The sequence below is a fragment of the Eutrema salsugineum genome, unplaced genomic scaffold (assembly GCF_000478725.1).
Source record: "Eutrema salsugineum unplaced genomic scaffold, Eutsalg1_0 scaffold_3, whole genome shotgun sequence".
Lineage (NCBI taxonomy): Eukaryota > Viridiplantae > Streptophyta > Magnoliopsida > Brassicales > Brassicaceae > Eutrema > Eutrema salsugineum.
Window position 1 is genome coordinate 9,812,492 of NW_006256756.1, and position 20,709 is coordinate 9,833,200.

Below are 20,709 nucleotides of genomic sequence, written 5' to 3' on the forward strand. Positions count from 1 at the left end.
GGTCAAGCATGACCCCAGGTTGGACACCATTTTTTTCTTTTTTTTGTTTCTCTAAAAGATTCAAAGACCTGAAACTAAGAAATGCAAAAATAAAAATTAGTCAGAAAAATTTGTCATAGAGTCGATTTACTAACCTCTTAGATTGTGCATGTGAAGACGATTGGATTCCCCAACTACGACCCCAAAAACTTGATGCTGCTAGGGTTTACTTTGCGGCTTCAGGTTTTAAATTTATAACCCTAGTTATCTTCAAGTGTACATTAGTGCGTTGTAATACTTAGAGTATTGATCCACAGAGAATCCACGCTTTACCTGCAGAACCTTAGAACCATTGTTAGTAAACAAAGTTTAAGACGAAAAACAGGGTTTTGGATATGTTGTCACGATTTCTATATATATGAATGTTAAGAAGGAAAATAAAACCAAAATAGAAGTGAAAAAATTGATGTTTGATGAGGTCGTCAAGCACCCTACGGAGGATCCCAACATCCCAACACTTCAAACCGTCCCATGACTCGATCCAAAACCAGGAGCCTGCGTGAAAAGATCAACTTAGCCATGTCTAGTTTCATGCAAGCACCGAGGAGCAACAAGCAGAGCACACGGCTCAAACTCAGCCGAACAAGCCACAGTCCAGCATGGAAACAGGTATGAAATCTCTTTTGATAGGACAGGGAGTTGAGACCATCAAAGAATCAGAGGAAATCATCACTCAAGAGCTGAAGACAATCAACACCGAGGACTTAGCCGTTAAAGACCTATATGAGCTTCATCAAGAGACACCGGCTGAAGTTGAAGCAACTGAAAGAGATCTTCACAGCATTGGAACAACCATCAACAACCTTAGCAAGGCCTTCAAAGACCACCTAGAGATCGTACCCCAACTCGAGCCAAGAACAACTCACTCCAAACATGGCCACTCTTGCATGTAAACCAAGTAAGTTTTATTTATGAGTTTTGTGCAGGAACAAGCGATCAGCTCAATGGTGATCAAGTTATGGGAAGCCAGAGACACCAGAGATCAAGCCTCGGCCAAGACTTCATATTTTATTTTATTTTTTACTTTTTTACTTAAGCAAACTTTCCTTATTTGTGTCCAATGAGACAACGCTCTTTACTTTTCTTTGCCGTTTTCTTTTGTTTCTTTTGCAAGTCCTGTTGTTTTTGAATCTTTTCCTTGCATTGAGTCGAACCCTAGAAGGTTCAAGCTGATGGACTGTTTATAAAGTCCCCTTGCAGCTTTGTAGTCTGATGGGCTTGCGGGACTAAGGTTTGTTTTTAACAAGCCTGTTGGTCCTCCAAAAGTTTTAAATTTACAAAACTCTAGTGTCTGCAAGTGCACAGATGTACGATGTAGGACTTAGGGTGTCGATCCACAGGGAGGAGGATGTCTAATCTGCGTGAAACAACAAACTGGGAAAGTCATAAACTCATGGGGTTTTTGGTTAAAGATCCTAAACTAAACCTAATCTAATATTCACAAGAAATAAGATGCAATGCCGGATGAATTGTTAAAAGAATATCTCAAGCATATCGACTCAAACTAAAGACTCTTAAACTCATAGGTGGCGACTTAGACTTCTCCGGTTTACTCTAATCGATGAATGATGGCATTTCCAATTAGCTTCCGGGCGATTTATCTTCATCTGTTTCTGGGATCTGCATGGAACTAGAATAGACATATGTATCATTAACCAACTTTCGTCATCTTAATCAACTAATCACTCAGATCTGACAATTAACTCTCGCTCTCATGTCAAAAATAAGATCATGCATATGACATTGAATTCGTCTGCTCACATCTTCTCTATAGGTAGCTCTTGACTCCTATAGCGACTATGTTCTTCTGAAGCTAGGTATGGATGATCTGATACAACACTCTCGTGGCTTTGATCGATCCTAGGCTCAGAGAATAGGTCATGAATCTACTCTCATGTAATATGAACCACTTAGAAGAGTTGAGATCCAAAATATGATTTAGACTATAGAAATCCTAATCGATATGTATGCCTGTCGAAATCTTCAAACAACTTGACGCACTGGGACTAATCTACATGATGCAATGAATGATAAAAGACATAGAAGAATGCAAAAGAATGAAACAGAAAATTCAATTATATAAAAATGAGAAAGAACAATGGATCTGGGGAAGAATCCCCATCTCCATCGCCTAACTCTAGAAAAACAAAGTTTGGTGGCTCAAAATCTCATTACAGGAGCACACACCCGTTTAGAGCTGCTAAAAGATGTATTTATAGGTCCTAAGGTCTTCCAGGTCTCATTTAGGGCTCCTCTGAAGAGAAATGGCAAAGTGGGTTTTGATGTTGGGCCTTGTGGCTCATCCTAAGGTCCACCGGGGGTGAGAGTCTTCCAGGACAGGTAAAACATGGTTTCCCCGCTGGTGAGAGTCTTCCGGGACTGGTGAAATGGGTCTTCTTGTTCTCCATGTATCTTTTGATTGCAACGTTGGATCTTCGTAATGTAAACTGCTATGGAAAGCTGGTTGTCTCCCCTTGATTGTCCCCAAATTTGAGCTGGATCAGACGGTTAGAAAGTCTTCATTTGAGGCTGAACTTCTGACGATCTGACTATGAGCTGAAAAAGTGGATTTCTTTCATTTTGCCATCGTATTCCCTAAGTTTCCTGAAATGGGCTTTGAAACTACAAATACATGGAAATCATAATAAAAGTTCCTAAAACTGATTAAAACCTTTGAAAAATCATTTGAAATCAATGGTGAAAATAGGTCAAAATCAGGTGTTATCAACTCCCTCAGACTTAAGACTTTGTTTGTCCTCAAACAAAACAATATCCAATCTGGAAAAATATCATTCAACAGAAATGAGAAGGAACTCAGAAGTATCAGAAACCATACTTCTATACCTTAGTTATGGACAATGCATCAATCAGATCAAGTCTAGAAAATTATCACCAAAGTACAAACATAACTAGTCCGTTAATCCGTCATGCGAAAATCCACACACTTAGAAATAACTTCCAGTCAACTAGCTCTTAACATTCATTTAAAGTTTCAGTGATTCTCATCAAAAGGATATTAAACAAGGCATTCAAGGATAGGTATCAAAAGGCTTTTTTACTGGTAAGGCTTGATGTGTTTAGGATTACCTTTTTCTGGAGAAGATGGAACTGTAAATGCCCCCACAGCTTTCAGTCACATTCTCCGTGGTTTAAGATTTCTGATCTCCTTTCTTCAGGTTCTCCTTATAACTCCCCCAGACTTGGAGTTTTGTCCAGGTTGTGAATCCATAACTCCTTAAATGAATACCTATTGTCTTGGCTCAAATGATTTCGGCTTCCAAGATTCTTTAGGCTTTTGGTTTCCTTTCCTTTCTTTCTTTTTCTCTTTTTTTTTCTTTTTTTTTTTTAAAGAAAAGGGGAATTTGCCTTATGACTTGGAGTCTTAGGGAGCACAAAAATTACCTTTAAGAATGAGTTTTTTCAAACATCATGAGACTTGCTGAGATTGCTTGGTACACTTCCTACCCGGTTTCATTCAAACCTTCTCTTCAGTGACTGAAAACCATGTTGTTCATCCCTCTCCGGCGTTTTTGCACATATCTGTCAACAAAGACTTAAAAGAGTGTGTATGAGGTTTGAAATGATGGTTTGGGTTAAGGGTGTGGTACCAGCTAAAGATGAACTGGCCATCTAGGACTACAAAGAGTTGTAACAATAAGGTAAAGATGTCCTAGATGTATATCATGATGCCTTTTTGAAACCATTGATGAGAAAATTAGATGCCAAGATTATGTCCAAGTAAAATGAGTTAGTATATCCTGTCAGAAAAGATCTCCATGAATAGAAGTCCTCTGGTGGGATTTCGTAGTGTAAGTACTCTAGCTACCGCCTAGTCTAGTACTAAACCTTGAAAGAGCTTTTTATGAATGATTGGTGTTGAAGCAAACAGGTTGTTTATCATCATCGATTTTGTCATTATTCCCTCAAATTGTATTTGACATTTGAAAACACTTTTTGACTTTTGAAAAGTTTTAAGAAAAACCAAAAAAATTTGAAAAATTTTAAAGAAAAATGCAGAATGCAAAGGCTCATGCAAGAAAAGGCGGTTACAAAGGGATGAAATCCTCCCCCAGACTTAAATCACACTGTCCCCAGTGTGAAATAAATCAGGCATGGATGAGAAATAGAGTATGTAAAAAATTTAAAAGATGAGAGAAAATAAAAATTACCTGGTGTTGGTGATGGATTGTGAGGTGGTTGTGGTGGTAGTAAGGTGTTGAATGGTGGATGGTGGATGATGTGAAGTGGTGCTTTATCAAACTTGGATGGATTTGAATCAAAGTAGTGGTGGAAGTGGCCAAGGAGGGCCGACTTGTGCTGGTCGCGGATCAAGGTGTCCCGACCGCGGTAGGACGCATGCTGGCCGAGGTTCAAAGCTTCGTGGCCGCGGCAAAATGCTTGCTGGCCGCGGCTGAACCTCCTTTGGCCGTGGTCAGCTTCTTTTTTTTTTTGTGGCATACTAAGGCCTATCTAAAATAAAAGAAACAAAACTTTAATAAAAAAAAAAAGCTAAAATAGAAACAAATAAGTACCTAAATGGGATTGCAGGCCTAGGGTTTGCAGCTTTGTAGTCTGATGAGCTTGCAGGCCTAGGGTTTTTTTTAACAAGCCCGTTGGTCCTCCAAAAGTTTTAAATTATAAAACCCTAGTGTCTGCAAGTGCACAGATGTACGTTGTAGGACTTAGGGTGCCGATCCACAGGGAAGATGTCTAATCTGCGAGAAACAACATATTAGAAAAGTAATCAAAGTCATAAACTAATGGGGTTTTTGGTTAAAGATCCTAAACTAAACCAAATATAATATTCACCAGAAATAAGATGCAATGCCGGATGAATTGTTAAAAGAATATCTCAAGCATATCGACTCAAACAAAAGACTCTTAAACTCATAGGTGGCGAGTAAGACATCTCCGGTTTACTCTAATCGATGTATGATGGCATTTCCAATTAGCTTCCGGGCGATTTATCTTCATTTGTTTCTGGGATCTGCATGGAACTAGAATAGACATATGTATCATTAACCAACTTTCATCATCTTAATCAACTAATCACTCAGATCTGACAATTAACTCTCGCTCTCATGTCAAAAATAAGATCATGCATATGACATTAAATTCATCTGCTCACATCTTCTCTATAGGTAGCTCTCGACTCCTATAGCGACTATGTTCTTCTGAAGCTAGGTATGGATGATCTGATACAACACTCTCGTGGCTCTGATCGATCCTAAGCTCAGAGAATAGGTCATGAATCTACTCTCATGTAATATGAACCACTTAGAAGAGTTCAGATCCAAAATATGATTTAGACTATAGAAATCCTAATCGATATGTATGCCTATCGAAATCTTCAAACAACTTGACTCACTGGGACTAATCTACATGATGCAATGAATGATAAAAGACATAGAAGAATGCAAAAGAAAGCAACAGAAAAGTTAATAAGATAAAAAGGGGAAAGAACAATGGATCTGAGGAAGAATCCCCATCTTCATCGCCTAACTCTGCAAAAACAAAGTTTGGTAGCTCAAAATCTCATTACAGGAGCACACCCGTTTAGGGCTGCTAAAAAATGTATTTATAGGTCCTAAGGTTTTCCAGGTCTCATTTAGGGCTCCTCTGAAGAGAAATGGCGAAGTGGGATTTGATGTTGGGGCTTGTGGCTTGCCAAAAGGTCCACCGTGGGTGAGAGTCTTCTAGGGCAGGTAAAACATGGTTTTCCCGCGGGTGAGAGTCTTGCGGGACTGGTGAACTGGGTCAACTTGTACTTCATGTATCTTATGATTGCACCGTTGGATCTTCGTAATGTAAACTGCTATGGAAATCTGGTTGTTTCCTATTGATTTTCTCCAAATTTGAGCTGGATCGGACGGTGAGAAAGTCTTCATTTGAGGTTGAACTTCTGACGGTCTAACTCTGAGCTGAAAAAGTGGTTTTCTTCCATTTTGCCATCATATTCCCTAAGTTTCCTGAAAAGAGCCTTGAAACTACAAATACATGTAAATCATAATAAAAATTCCTAAAACTGATTAAAATCTTTGAAAAAACATTTGAAATTAATGGTGAAAATATGTCAAAATCAGGTGTTGTCATAGTCCGATACCTTTTTTGCTTATCAATAAAATAACACCATTTCTTCTCTTTGAGCTTTGCTTGAGAGTTTGCTTGTCTTTCTGTGTGTGTGATTCAACTCAAAGGCTAGTGTTTGCTGTATCAGAGAGTCTCCCATCCTCTCTGTGGTGCCATCGACCCACCCTCACTTCCCTCGAACCAATCCAACAAGAGAGAGCGAAGGACAGCTTGTTAGATTCCCATCAACTTTGTGAGACTCTCCTCCGTGTCTTACACCATTTGGTATTAGAGTCGAAAGGTTCTACTATCAGGTGATATCTATCCATAAAAAAAAAGAAGAGCATATAGATTGATCTAGGTATTTCTGTTTTGTGTTAAGTTGTTTAGTCATTCGCATCCATCAATTGGTTCCCTTTGGTGCTGCGTGTGGTTTAGTTTTGTTTCATCCTTGTTCAAGTCGTCAAAAAATCATAAAACCCTAAAATAGTTCTCGTTCTTATTGCTTTTGCATCAAGTTAAGAGTCTCATTTTGTTTAGTTGCATCCGTGTAGTGTGTTTCTGCTTTGTATTCGTGTCTCTCTGACTGGATTGCTCGCCGAAACCCTTTGGCATTTCTTTGCTTTAGTCATATTTCCATTTTAGCCTTAATCGATTTCCTTTTTCATCTTGGCAATTTTTCCTTTTTTCTTTTGTTCCTTTTTGTGTTTGTTCTCTTTTAACTTTGTGTCTTAGTGTTTTTGGACGCAGAGAAGACCACAACCAGGACACCATGGCTGAAGATCCCATACCACAAGAAGCATTGATGCAAATGCTTACGGCAATTCGAGAAGATATGAGGACGATGAGGCAGGAGTTTGGGGATTGTGTTGGCCGCATCGAGCAGCCTCCACCGGCACCGGCAGCTGCAGCTGTAGCTGGAGGAGCTCGAGAGCCCCAACGAAACCCGCTCCAACCAGAAGATGAGATGCACATCTTAAAAAGGATGATATTCCTCCTGACCCACTGGCACAACAACAACAATGAGCTCAAGATCCCTTGAGAAGACATAACGCGAGGCAAGACGAACCTAGAGAGGGTAATTTAGATGTTAAGCTTACTCCTCCTATTTTTGCATGAAAGTCGGACCCTGATGTCTACATGGATTGGGAGAGAAGGCTTGAATACATCTTCGAGTGTTACAGTTACTCTGACCGCAAGAAAGTGGCGCTAGCTGGTGCCCAACTTACCGAGAACGCGTTAGCTTGGTAGGACAGAAACATGGCTGATAGAAGGAGAAATCATTTTGCACCGGTTACCACATGGCAAGACATGAAGTTCTTGCTCCGATCAAGGTATGTACCTGATCTTTACCACCGAGACTTACAAAAGCGTTTTAGGAAATTATCGCAGGGAACTAGGTCAGTTTATGAGTACTTTGAGGAGTTTGAGAAGATGGTGAACCTGTTGGAGCAATAAGAGACAGAGGAGGCTTTGATGGCTCAGTTTATAGTAGGCTTACAAGAGCGTATAGCCCGTAAAGTGGAGCGAGCTCAATTTAGTGGAATGCACAAGTTGTTGCACTTGTCAGTGCAAGTGGAGCAGCAGATCAAACGCAAAACCGCCATATCAAACAGGAACCGTGCCCCTCAAACATGGAATGCAAGTAGCTCTAAGCCGGTGGATAAGGGAAAAGCCATAGAGATAGATTCACGCTTCAAAAGCAAGGCACCTGAGGCAGCTAAGATCTCACGTGTGGAGCAAGGTAAGTTCCCTAGTGGCCCTAAAACTCGAGAAATCACATGTTTTAAGTGCCAGGGGAGAGGTCACAAGGCTAGGGAGTGCTCGAACCAGCATGTGATGGTGTTGTTACCCGGTGGGGACTATGAGTCTCAAGATGAGATCGATGACGAGCCACATGATTTCAGGGTAGAAGTGGAATACCCTGACACTGTCTTTTTTGTGACTCGACGTGTGCTCAGTGTTCTTGTCAACCCTGAGGAGAAGCTTCAACGTGAAAACTTGTTTCACACTCGTTGCACTATCCGAGACAAGGTATGTAATTTAGTGATTGATGGAGGTTCTTGTGCTAATGTTGCTAGCAAGTTTATGGTGGACAGGTTAGGTATAGAAACCATCAAACACCCAAGACTATACAACTTACAATGGCTCAACGACACAACCGAGCTGAAGGTTACCGAGCAAGTCACTTTCCCCTTTAGTGTAGGCAAATACCAAGATCAAGTCTTGTGTGATGTAGTGCCGATGCAGGCTGGACATCTTTTGCTAGGGAGGCCTTGGCAATATGACCGAGCCACCATGCATAATGGATGAATTGTTAAAAGAATATCTCAAGCATATCGACTCAAACTAAAGACTCTTAAACTCATAGGTGGCGACTTAGACTTCTCCGGTTTACTCTAATCGATGTATGATGGCATTTCCAATTAGCTTCCGGGCGATTTATCTTCATTTGTTTCTGGGATCTGCATGGAACTAGAATAGACATATGTATGATTAACCAACTCTCATCATCTTAATCAACTAATCACTCAGATCTGACAATTAACTCTCGCTCTCATGTCAAAAATAAGATCATGCATATGACATTAAATTCATCTGCTCACATCTTCTCTATAGGTAGCTCTCGACTCCTATAGCGACTATGTTCTTCTGAAGCTAGGTATGGATGATCTGATACAACACTCTCGTGGCTCTGATCGATCCTAAGCTCAGAGAATAGGTCATGAATCTACTCTCATGTAATATGAACCACTTAGAAGAGTTGAGATCCAAAATATGATTTAGACTATAGAAATCCTAATCGATATGTATGCCTATCGAAATCTTCAAACAACTTGACTCACTGGGACTAATCTACATGATGCAATGAATGATAAAAGACATAGAAGAATGCAAAAGAATGAAACAGAAAAGTTAATAAGATAAAAAGGAGAAAGAACAATGGATCTGAGGAAGAATCCCCATCTTCATCGCCTAACTCGGCAAAAACAAAGTTTGGTAGCTCAAAATCTCATTACAGGAGCACACCCGTTTAGGGCTGCTAAAAAATGTATTTATAGGTCCTAAGGTTTTCCAGGTCTCATTTAGGGCTCCTCTGAAGAGAAATGGCGAAGTGGGATTTGATGTTGGGGCTTGTGGCTTGCCAAAAGGTCCACCATGGGTGAGAGTCTTCTAGGGCAGGTAAAACATGGTTTTCCCGCAGGTGAGAGTCTTGCGGGACTGGTGAACTGGGTCAACTTGTACTTCATGTATCTTATGATTGCACCGTTGGATCTTCGTAATGTAAACTGCTATGGAAATCTGGTTGTTTCCTATTGATTTTCTCCAAATTTGAGCTGGATCGGACGGTGAGAAAGTCTTCATTTGAGGTTGAACTTCTGACGGTCTAACTCTGAGCTGAAAAAGTGGTTTTCTTCCATTTTGCCATCATATTCCCTAAGTTTCCTGAAAAGAGCCTTGAAACTACAAATACATGTAAATCATAATAAAAATTCCTAAAACTGATTAAAATCTTTGAAAAAACATTTGAAATTAATGGTGAAAATATGTCAAAATCAGGTGTTATCATAGTCCGATACCTTTTTTGCTTATCAATAAAATAACACCATTTCTTCTCTTTGAGCTTTGCTTGAGAGTTTGCTTGTCTTTCTGTGTGTGTGATTCAACTCAAAGGCTAGTGTTTGCTGTATCAGAGAGTCTCCCATCCTCTCTGTGGTGCCATCGACCCACCCTCACTTCCCTCGAACCAATCCAACAAGAGAGAGCGAAGGACAGCTTGTTAGATTCCCATCAACTTTGTGAGACTCTCCTCCGTGTCTTACACCATTTGGTATTAGAGTCGAAAGGTTCTACTATCAGGTGATATCTATCCATAAAAAAAAAGAAGAGCATATAGATTGATCTAGGTATTTCTGTTTTGTGTTAAGTTGTTTAGTCATTCGCATCCATCAATTGGTTCCCTTTGGTGCTGCGTGTGGTTTAGTTTTGTTTCATCCTTGTTCAAGTCGTCAAAAAATCATAAAACCCTAAAATAGTTCTCGTTCTTATTGCTTTTGCATCAAGTTAAGAGTCTCATTTTGTTTAGTTGCATCCGTGTAGTGTGTTTCTGCTTTGTATTCGTGTCTCTCTGACTGGATTGCTCGCCGAAACCCTTTGGCATTTCTTTGCTTTAGTCATATTTCCATTTTAGCCTTAATCGATTTCCTTTTTCATCTTGGCAATTTTTCCTTTTTTCTTTTGTTCCTTTTTGTGTTTGTTCTCTTTTAACTTTGTGTCTTAGTGTTTTTGGACGCAGAGAAGACCACAACCAGGACACCATGGCTGAAGATCCCGTACCACAAGAAGCATTGATGCAAATGCTTACGGCAATTCGAGAAGATATGAGGACGATGAGGCAGGAGTTTGGGGATTGTGTTGGCCGCATCGAGCAGCCTCCACCGGCACCGGCAGCTGCAGCTGTAGCTGGAGGAGCTCGAGAGCCCCAACGAAACCAGCTCCAACCAGAAGATGAGATGCACATCTTAAAAAGGATGATATTCCTCCTGACCCACTGGCACAACAACAACAATGAGCTCAAGATCCCTTGAGAAGACATAACGCGAGGCAAGACGAACCTAGAGAGGGTAATTTAGATGTTAAGCTTACTCCTCCTATTTTTGCAGGAAAGTCGGACCCTGATGTCTACATGGATTGGGAGAGAAGGCTTGAATACATCTTCGAGTGTTACAGTTACTCTGACCGCAAGAAAGTGGCGCTAGCTGGTGCCCAACTTACCGAGAACGCGTTAGCTTGGTAGGACAGAAACATGGCTGATAGAAGGAGAAATCATTTTGCACCGGTTACCACATGGCAAGACATGAAGTTCTTGCTCTGATCAAGGTATGTACCTGATCTTTACCACCGAGACTTACAAAAGCGTTTTAGGAAATTATCGCAGGGAACTACGTCAGTTTATGAGTACTTTGAGGAGTTTGAGAAGATGGTGAGCCTGTTGGAGCAATAAGAGACAGAGGAGGCTTTGATGGCTCAGTTTATAGTAGGCTTACAAGAGCGTATAGCCCGTAAAGTGGAGCGAGCTCAATTTAGTGGAATGCACAAGTTGTTGCACTTGTCAGTGCAAGTGGAGCAGCAGATCAAACGCAAAACCACCATATCAAACAGGAACCGTGCCCCTCAAACATGGAATGCAAGTAGCTCTAAGCCGGTGGATAAGGGAAAAGCCATAGAGATAGATTCACGCTTCAAAAGCAAGGCACCTGAGGCAACTAAGATCTCACGTGTGGAGCAAGGTAAGTTCCCTAGTGGCCCTAAAACTCGAGAAATCACATGTTTTAAGTGCCAGGGGAGAGGTCACAAGGCTAGGGAGCGCTCGAACCAGCATGTGATGGTGTTGTTACCCGGTGGGGACTATGAGTCTCAAGATGAGATCGATGACGAGCCAGATGATTTCAGGGTAGAAGTGGAATACCCTGACACTGTCTTTTTGTGACTCGACGTGTGCTCAGTGTTCTTGTCAACCCTGAGGAGAAGCTTCAACGTGAAAACTTGTTTCACACTCGTTGCACTATCCGAGACAAGGTATGTAATTTAGTGATTGATGGAGGTTCTTGTGCTAATGTTGCTAGCAAGTTTATGGTGGACATGTTAGGTATAGAAACCATCAAACACCCAAGACTATACAACTTACAATGGCTCAACGACACAACCGAGCTGAAGGTTATCGAGCAAGTCACTTTCCCCTTTAGTGTAGGCAAATACCAAGATCAAGTCTTGTGTGATGTAGTGCCGATGCAGGCTGGACATCTTTTGCTAGGGAGGCCTTGGCAATATGACCGAGCCACCATGCATAATGGATGAATTGTTAAAAGAATATCTCAAGCATATCGACTCAAACTAAAGACTCTTAAACTCATAGGTGGCGACTTAGACTTCTCCGGTTTACTCTAATCGATGTATGATGGCATTTCCAATTAGCTTCCGGGCGATTTATCTGCATCTGTGTCTGGGATCTGCATGGAACTAGAATAGACATATGTATGATTAACCAACTCTCATCATCTTAATCAACTAATCACTCAGATCTGACAATTAGTTCTCGCTCTCATGTCAAAAATAAGATCATGCATTAGACATTGAATTTGTCTGCTCACATCTTCTCTATAGGTAGCTCTCGACTCCTATAGCGACTATGTTCTTCTGAAGCTAGGTATGGATGATCTGATAAAACACTCTCGTGGCTCTGATCGATCCTAGGCTCAGAGAATAGGTCATGAATCTACTTCCATGCAATATGAACAACTTATAAGAGATGAGATCCAGAATATAGTTTAGAATTATAGAAATCCTAATCGATATGTATGCCTATCGAAATCTTCAAACAACTTGACTCTTTGGGACTAATCTACATGATGCAATGAATGATAAAAGACATAGAAGAATGCAAGAGAATGAAACAGAAAAGTTAATAAGATAAAAAGGAGAACTAACAATGGATCTGCGGAAGAATCCCCATCTCCATCGCCTAACTCTGCAAAAACAAAGTTTGGTGGCTCAAAATCTCATTACAGGAGCACACCCGTTTAGGGCTGCTAAACAATGTATTTATAGGTCCTAAGGTCTTCCAGGTCTCATTTAGGTCTCCTCTGAAGAGAAATGGCGAAGTGGGATTTGATGTTGGGGCTTGTGGCTTGCCAAAAGGTCCACCGTGGGTGAGAGTCTTCTAGGGCAGGTAAAACATGGTTTTCCCGCGGGTGAGAGTCTTGCGGGACTGGTGAACTGGGTCAACTTGTACTTCATGTATCTTATGATTGCACCGTTGGATCTTCGTAATGTAAACTGCTATGGAAATCTGGTTGTTTCCTATTGATTTTCTCCAAATTTGAGCTGGATCGGACGGTGAGAAAGTCTTCATTTGAGGTTGAACTTCTGACGGTCTAACTCTGAGCTGAAAAAGTGGTTTTCTTCCATTTTGCCATCATATTCCCTAAGTTTCCTGAAAAGAGCCTTGAAACTACAAATACATGTAAATCATAATAAAAATTCCTAAAACTGATTAAAATCTTTGAAAAAACATTTGAAATTAATGGTGAAAATATGTCAAAATCAGGTGTTGTCATAGTCCGATACCTTTTTTGCTTATCAATAAAATAACACCATTTCTTCTCTTTGAGCTTTGCTTGAGAGTTTGCTTGTCTTTCTGTGTGTGTGATTCAACTCAAAGGCTAGTGTTTGCTGTATCAGAGAGTCTCCCATCCTCTCTGTGGTGCCATCGATCCACCCTCACTTCCCTCGAACCAATCCAACAAGAGAGAGCGAAGGACAGCTTGTTAGATTCCCATCAACTTTGTGAGACTCTCCTCCGTGTCTTACACCATTTGGTATTAGAGTCGAAAGGTTCTACTATCAGGTGATATCTATCCATAAAAAAAAAGAAGAGCATATAGATTGATCTAGGTATTTCTGTTTTGTGTTAAGTTGTTTAGTCATTCGCATCCATCAATTGGTTCCCTTTGGTGCTGCGTGTGGTTTAGTTTTGTTTCATCCTTGTTCAAGTCGTCAAAAAATCATAAAACCCTAAAATAGTTCTCGTTCTTATTGCTTTTGCATCAAGTTAAGAGTCTCATTTTGTTTAGTTGCATCCGTGTAGTGTGTTTCTGCCTTGTATTCGTGTCTCTCTGACTGGATTGCTCGCCGAAACCCTTTGGCATTTCTTTGCTTTAGTCATATTTCCATTTTAGCCTTAATCGATTTCCTTTTTCATCTTGGCAATTTTTCCATTTTTCTTTTGTTCCTTTTTGTGTTTGTTCTCTTTTAACTTTGTGTCTTAGTGTTTTTGGACGCAGAGAAGACCACAACCAGGACACCATGGCTGAAGATCCCGTACCACAAGAAGCATTGATGCAAATGCTTACGGCAATTTGAGAAGATATGAGGACGATGAGGCAGGAGTTTGGGGATTGTGTTGGCCGCATCGAGCAGCCTCCACCGGCACCGGAATCTGCAGCTGTAGCTGGAGGAGCTCGAGAGCCCCAACGAAACCCGCTCCAACCAGAAGATGAGATGCACATCTTAAAAAGGATGATATTCCTCCTGACCCACTGGCACAACAACAACAATGAGCTCAAGATCCCTTGAGAAGACATAACGCGAGGCAAGACGAACCTAGAGAGGGTAATTTAGATGTTAAGCTTACTCCTCCTATTTTTTCAGGAAAGTCGGACCCTGATGTCTACATGGATTGGGAGAGAAGGCTTGAATACATCTTCGAGTGTTACAGTTACTCTGACCGCAAGAAAGTGGCGCTAGCTGGTGCCCAACTTACCGAGAACGCGTTAGCTTGGTGGGACAGAAACATGGCTGATAGAAGGAGAAACCATTTTGCACCGGTTACCACATGGCAAGACATGAAGTTCTGGCTCCGATCAAGGTATGTGATGTCGTGTCAACTGCGTGAGGGAACAAGTTTTACCCTTAACAAAACAAATGAAAGCCGCAAGTGCACAGCTGATCAGTTGTAGTATTTAGGGATCGAATCCACAGAGATTTGTGTGCCTGGTATTCTTCTACGGTTTTTAACTTTATATCTAGACTAAATTGGTTTTAAAGGTTGGTTGTTTTTCTTGCGAATTAAACTAAAGCAAAAGAAAGCAAATAAATCTATCCTAAAAAGCAAGTAAAGAAAATCGAATGAAATGCAAATGGAATAAATAAAATATCGAACTAAACAAAAATAAGGCAAGTAAAATATCGCATGAAAAGTAAATAAAGCAAGTAAATTACCAACTAAGGAAATTGAAATGCAGGTCTAAGAAAGCAAGGAAAAATCGATGGAATTGTAAACTATGGCTAAAAACGCTGAGCTTTTGGGAACTCTAAGGGATCATAATCGGTTTTAACACTAAGGTAGATAGATTGGGATTGACGGATAACAATATATGGGTTCTAGAGCTAGAGTACGGCGATATGACTACGTCACTGTCGTGATCATAACCAACTGTTTCTCGCAACCCTGACCAGTAGGTTTCCACTCTGGCCCTGGAAGGGAAAGAACGCAAGAGCTGCACAAGACTCGTCAATACTCACGATCTCGCCGCAGGTAGGTTTCCACTCCTACGGAAAAATCGCCTGTTTCATTCTAGGGCTGATACTTAATGAAAACTTTCGCAACACTAACTATCTAGATCAGATACTAGGTGATCAATCAAGTATACATGCAATAAGAACAAGAATAAACAGAGAAAAGGTCGAAATCCCAGATCTATAAACCTAGATGTCTTAATCGATTATGAGAGCCCCTTTCGGGAACCCTAAGCCCAACTCGGGATCTACTCAGACATGGCTGAGTTCGACATCATCATTGGTTTTAATAAAAGTAATGAAAAACAGTAAAAAAAAAGAGATAAAGAAAGCTTCTCTATTGAAGAACTCGGACTTGAACAATCTTGCACAAAAATCTCATAAAAACGGCTCAAGGAAAAGCTCTCTCTAAAAACGACTTAAATGACATGTATTTATAGTCTCCAATACTCCATGGTCTCTAGGGTTCCGGAATTGAGGCTGGGAATGACTTTGGGCTTCAGATAAGTGGGCTTTAAGTCGGAGCTTGAATGCCGCGTTCGGGAGTGTTGTGACCGCGGCAATTGGCTTGTTGGCCGCGGTCGGAAAGCTTCTGACCGCGGCAAATAGCTTGTTGGCCGCGGTCGCGTGAGTTGCTGGCCGACTCCGCGTGGCTCCGGGGCTAATGGAATATCTTGAGATCCAACCGTTGGAATGTCTCCAAACCAAGGGCATTTGAAAGCTGGTTGATTCTTCTATAAGTTGTCCAATTTTGAGGGTGATCAGACGGTGAGAAGGTCTTCGTCTCTCCATGAGAGTTCTGACGGTCTGCATTTATCCAAAAGAGTCTTTTTGTTCCATTTTGTGCCTCTTTATCCCAAATTACCTGAAAAGTGTTTTAAAATCCGGAAACATAGAAATCCTTTGAAAACCTTTGAAATGGAGTAAAAACACCTGTAAAAGATATTAAAATGATCCATAAAAATGGCCAAAATCCGGTGTTATCAACTCCCCCAGACTTAGTCTTTTGTTTGTCCTCAAACAAAACAAAGGCTAAATCTCGGTGAGAGGTTTGAAAACGTAGGAACTAAACAAAATCTCAGAGACTAAACTTCTAGACCAATATCGATCAGTATGCATCAATCGGGGATAGCCTAGAAAATTCTCACTAGCAATACAGGCATAACTAGTCCGTTAATCCGTCATGCAGAAATCTATGCACTAAGACCTAACTTCCAGTCAACTAGCTCTTAACATTCATTAAAAATCTCGGCGGTTCTCATCAAAGAAGATCTAGGCAAGGCAATCTAGGCTAGGTGTAAAGAAGGATTATTTTGGGGGTATGGCTTTTTGTGTTTAACGGTTACCTGAAGATCTGGAGGATGCAGGACATTATGCAAAACCGCAAGAGATAGTGAAGCTGTTGGTATCCACAGTTTTCAGTCACTTTCTTCTTGACATAGATTCATGGTCTTCTTCCTCAAGTTCTCTCCAAACTCCCCCAGACTTAGATTTTTGTAAATCTTTCAAAACAATAGCTCCTTAAACGAATAGTGGTTGCTCATTGCTCCACAAATTTCGACAATCTAAGACTCATTAGGCTTTTTGTTTCCCTTTCTCTTTTCACGTTTTTTTTTTTTTTTTTTTTTTTTTTTGAGAAAGGGAACACCTTTAGATATAAAGTCTTAGAGAGCACGAACTTACCAGTTATTATCTGTCTTGTAAAGCTTTATTATGTTTCTGATACTCTTCCTTCCCAATTCCATTCAGTCTCTTTTGCGAGTGACTGAAAACTGCGTAGCTCCTCTTCTCTCCGACGTTTTTGCACATATCTGCTGATATAAACTAAAGAGAGAATGCATGAGGATTGAAAATAAAGGCTTTGGGTTTAGGGTATGGTACCAGATAAAGATAAACTGGTCATTTAGGACGATAAAGAGTGGTTAAAGTGAGGGTAAAAGACGTCCTAGATGTGTATGTCGATGCCTGCCTAAAATCAATGATGAGAAAATTAGATATCAATATTGAGTCCAAATAAAGTGAGCTAGTATATCCTGTCAGAAAGAATCTCCATGAATAGAAGTCCTCTGGTGGGACTTCGTAGTGCAAGTACTCTAGCTACCGCCTAGTCTAGTGCTAACCACAAATGAGCTATCATGCATAGTGTAGAAGTGTGCAGGTCTAAATCATCATAGTTTTGCGTCAAACATTCCTGAAAAATACTTAATGTCGAATAGGTTACATATTAAAATTTAAAAAGTACTTGAAATTTAAAAGCAAAGGCAGGAAAATAATTAGTACGGATAGACATCCTCCCCCAGACTTAAATCACACTGTCCCCAGTGTGAAAAAGTTGGTGAAAAGATGGTGAATAAAAGCAAAATAAGATAAAATAAGATAAAAGAAAAGAAAATGATAATAGAACCGTGATGGTAGTGAAGTGCTGATCAATCACTCATCCTCCGAAGTGTCGTCTGTGAACTGGTGCTGCTCCTGTAAGAAGGTGACAACGCGCTCAAAGCGTCGTCCCTGTCTCTCAACTCTGCGCTCCAGATCGGAATGAGTGTGTGATGATGTAGATGATGAGGTGTGGCCGGTCGGAATGGATGGCTGAAAATGAGCACGGGCTGCAGCTGCATCACGCCTCGCCATGGCCACTATGTACTGGCCAATGGTGAATGGTAGACGAGGTACGGATGGCAGAAAATCATCGGATTCCGGAGTCCATCGAGGGCGTCCTCCGTTGCTCAATCTCAGGATAGACGCTGAAGGTAAGCGGACTCGGTGCTCCTCGGTGCCAGTGCAAAACTTGTAACCAAACCTATCTGGATCGAAAGCGGCACGAGAGATAGTGTGATCGCGAGAGAGATAAAGTAGATCATACCAGACAACGGGAAGTGGATCATCAGATGAGAAATCGAATCCTACAGCCTGTAGTATTGCTGTAATAGCACTCCCGAAGGCTGGAGTAGCGTCATCGCAACCATGTAAATCATGCTTCACCTTTACCATATTCTGCGATATGATCCAGGCAAAGCAGGCAAGTCGTGGATCATCCATAAACGAAATCTGAAGTGTAATGAGCTCAGTCTTCAAGACACCTCCCATGTTGGCTCTAGAGAAGATCGTGTGTGCTAAAAGTTAGTGCACAACTCTCACTGCTGGGTGGCTAAGAAGGGCTGACTTAGATCTCCCACTATCATAGGCTCCATGACCCATCTCTCTCCACAGGTTAAGATCAGGTTCATCTTCAAGATAAATGCCATCAGTGTATGGAAGCTTAAGAGCTTCACAAACCTCGGAAATGGTGAGAGAATAAGGCTGTCCGCGGATAGAGAATGACAAGATGCCATCTGATGCTCTGGGGTTCCTCCACTTCGTGTGGTGGAGGGTAACGGTCGCTAAAAGCTCACGGACTAGCTCAGGATAAGTCGGAAGGTTCAGCTCCAAGTAGGGTCTCAGTTTAAGTGCATCGATGTACCAGATCACATCCTCTCTGATTCCAAGCATCTCGAGTGTATGATAATCAATGCAAGGCGTGGGTTTGATGTTCAGCTTCTTGAAACGCCTTGCGTAGTCCACTCTCGGGTTTGTCTCCCTCCCAATGTATCGAATCTGTGGTGGCTCGGGAGGTGCTCGTGTTTCTCTTGATTGCTGGAGCAATCTCATCACATAGCTTTTTCTTCTCGGTCTGGCTTGGTTCAGCATGTACTCTCCTAGAGTAGCATCCTCGGGAATGTCATTGGAGCTGCCACCAGTTTGACGGCTCCTTCGGGATCTGGTTTCATCCATTTTCTGCAAAATGAAATGTTTCTTGGAAAAAGAGTGAATTTGGGTGCTAATTTTAACACATTAAGATCTGTTATACTAATACTAGTATAAAGAGATTAATTAAAACTATTAGCAAACAAAATTGATATTAAATCAGAGAAATCAAGTAGTTCATGACTAAATTCGGATTTTTGATGTTCTCAACATAGAAATCTTCTAAAAATCGGTTTTTATGAGCAATTTCCATGTGAATTCTAAAGATTGCCCAATACTAATCACTAATCACACAAGACTAAATCAAATTCATCAATTTTGCTGTACCAAATTCGATTTTTATCAAGCATGTAGAATCCAAATTTCAAAAATCTCAATTCCTCTTAAGCTAGGTGCTAAAATCGATTTTTAGATAACCTAAATGAATAATCTATCATTCTTAAGCTATTTCCACCATCCATAGACCAAGATTTGGGTTTTTAAAGAAAACCCTAAGTTCAAAATCGAGTAAGAATGGTGAGTTTGAGGTTCATACCTTGCTGAAAAGAGAGAATTGATGGCAGAATTGAAATCAGCTTTGAAAAAGAGTGAGGTTTGAGCCAAAAATCTCTTAAGAAGCTTAAGAATTGAAAATGTGTTCTTTCTCCTAAATCTCTAAGTCTTTTGGAAGAGAAGAGAAGAAAGAGTTTTGATCCAAAAAGTTTGTTTCTTTTCTTTAAAAAGCGTTTTTGAAGCAAAAACGGAAAATTTCTGGAAATTTTTAAGTTTACGGGAACTTACCTTTTCTTGTTTGCACATTAGGAAAGTTTAAAACTTATGAAGGATCTTTTCGGGTTTTACCGGGAACATTTCGGGAAATACCGGGAATCACCAGGCAAAACCGGGAATCACCGGGCAAACACCAGGCAACACCGGGAAGCGGCAGAAATCCGCGGAATCATCTCAACGACCAATGGCCGCGGTCAGGAGACGCGCGACCGCGGTGGCTGAAGGCTCGGCCGCGGTCACATTTCCGGCGCCGCGGTCGATGCACTCTTGGTCGCGGTCAGGTCTGTTGCGACCGCGGGTCTTCCTCCTGCGGCCTATTGTCCAATCTTCTCGTCTTTGCCGGGCCGAGCAGCTAAAGACCTACCTTTTTCTTATTGGTTTTTCTAATTTTCTGATTTTTTTGTGTTTTTTGTTTTATAAAATACCTAATATGTAAAAAGAAAAAGAAAGCATAAACTCTAAAAGGGAAAAGAAAATTAAAAGAAAGAGTACCTAAATGGGTTGCCTCCCATTAAGCGCTTTTGTTTTAAGTCGTTTAGCTCGACGTAAGCATGAGGAATCAGGCTGATTTGAATGGCACTCCACTTGATGTGCCTTTATCACTTCCGGTTGGTGGAGGTTTTACTTCTTCTCCTTGAAGAGAAGTCTTCTTACCTTTAATCTTCTTTCGGACTTTAATGTTGTTCAGAACCGTTTTTGTGTTTTCGCTCAGCTCCTGTATTTGATCCTCACTAGTTTCTGTTGCGTCCGGTGGAATGATGATCTTGATCTTTGCAAAAGCTTTCGGCTTCTCCTTTTCTTTCTCTTTTGGCCTGTTTCCTTTACTTGGAAATTCATCTAAGATAGTAGGATAGTACCTTTTTCTGTCCACATTGAGGAAAACAGCATGCCGGTTTGCGTGATCGATTATTCCTACTGTAGCTAGGAATGGTCTCCCGAAAATGAGTGGCCTCTCCTTGTCTTTATCCATCTCCAAGACTTGGAAATCTGCTGGAACAATCTTATCTCCCA

At 40.9% G+C, this 20,709-nt stretch overlaps 1 pseudogene; it reads left to right on the forward strand.

Annotated features, from left to right (window-relative positions):
* LOC18014479 overlaps positions 1-20,709 on the forward strand; it is a 73,930-nt pseudogene that overhangs the window by 35,481 nt on the left and 17,740 nt on the right.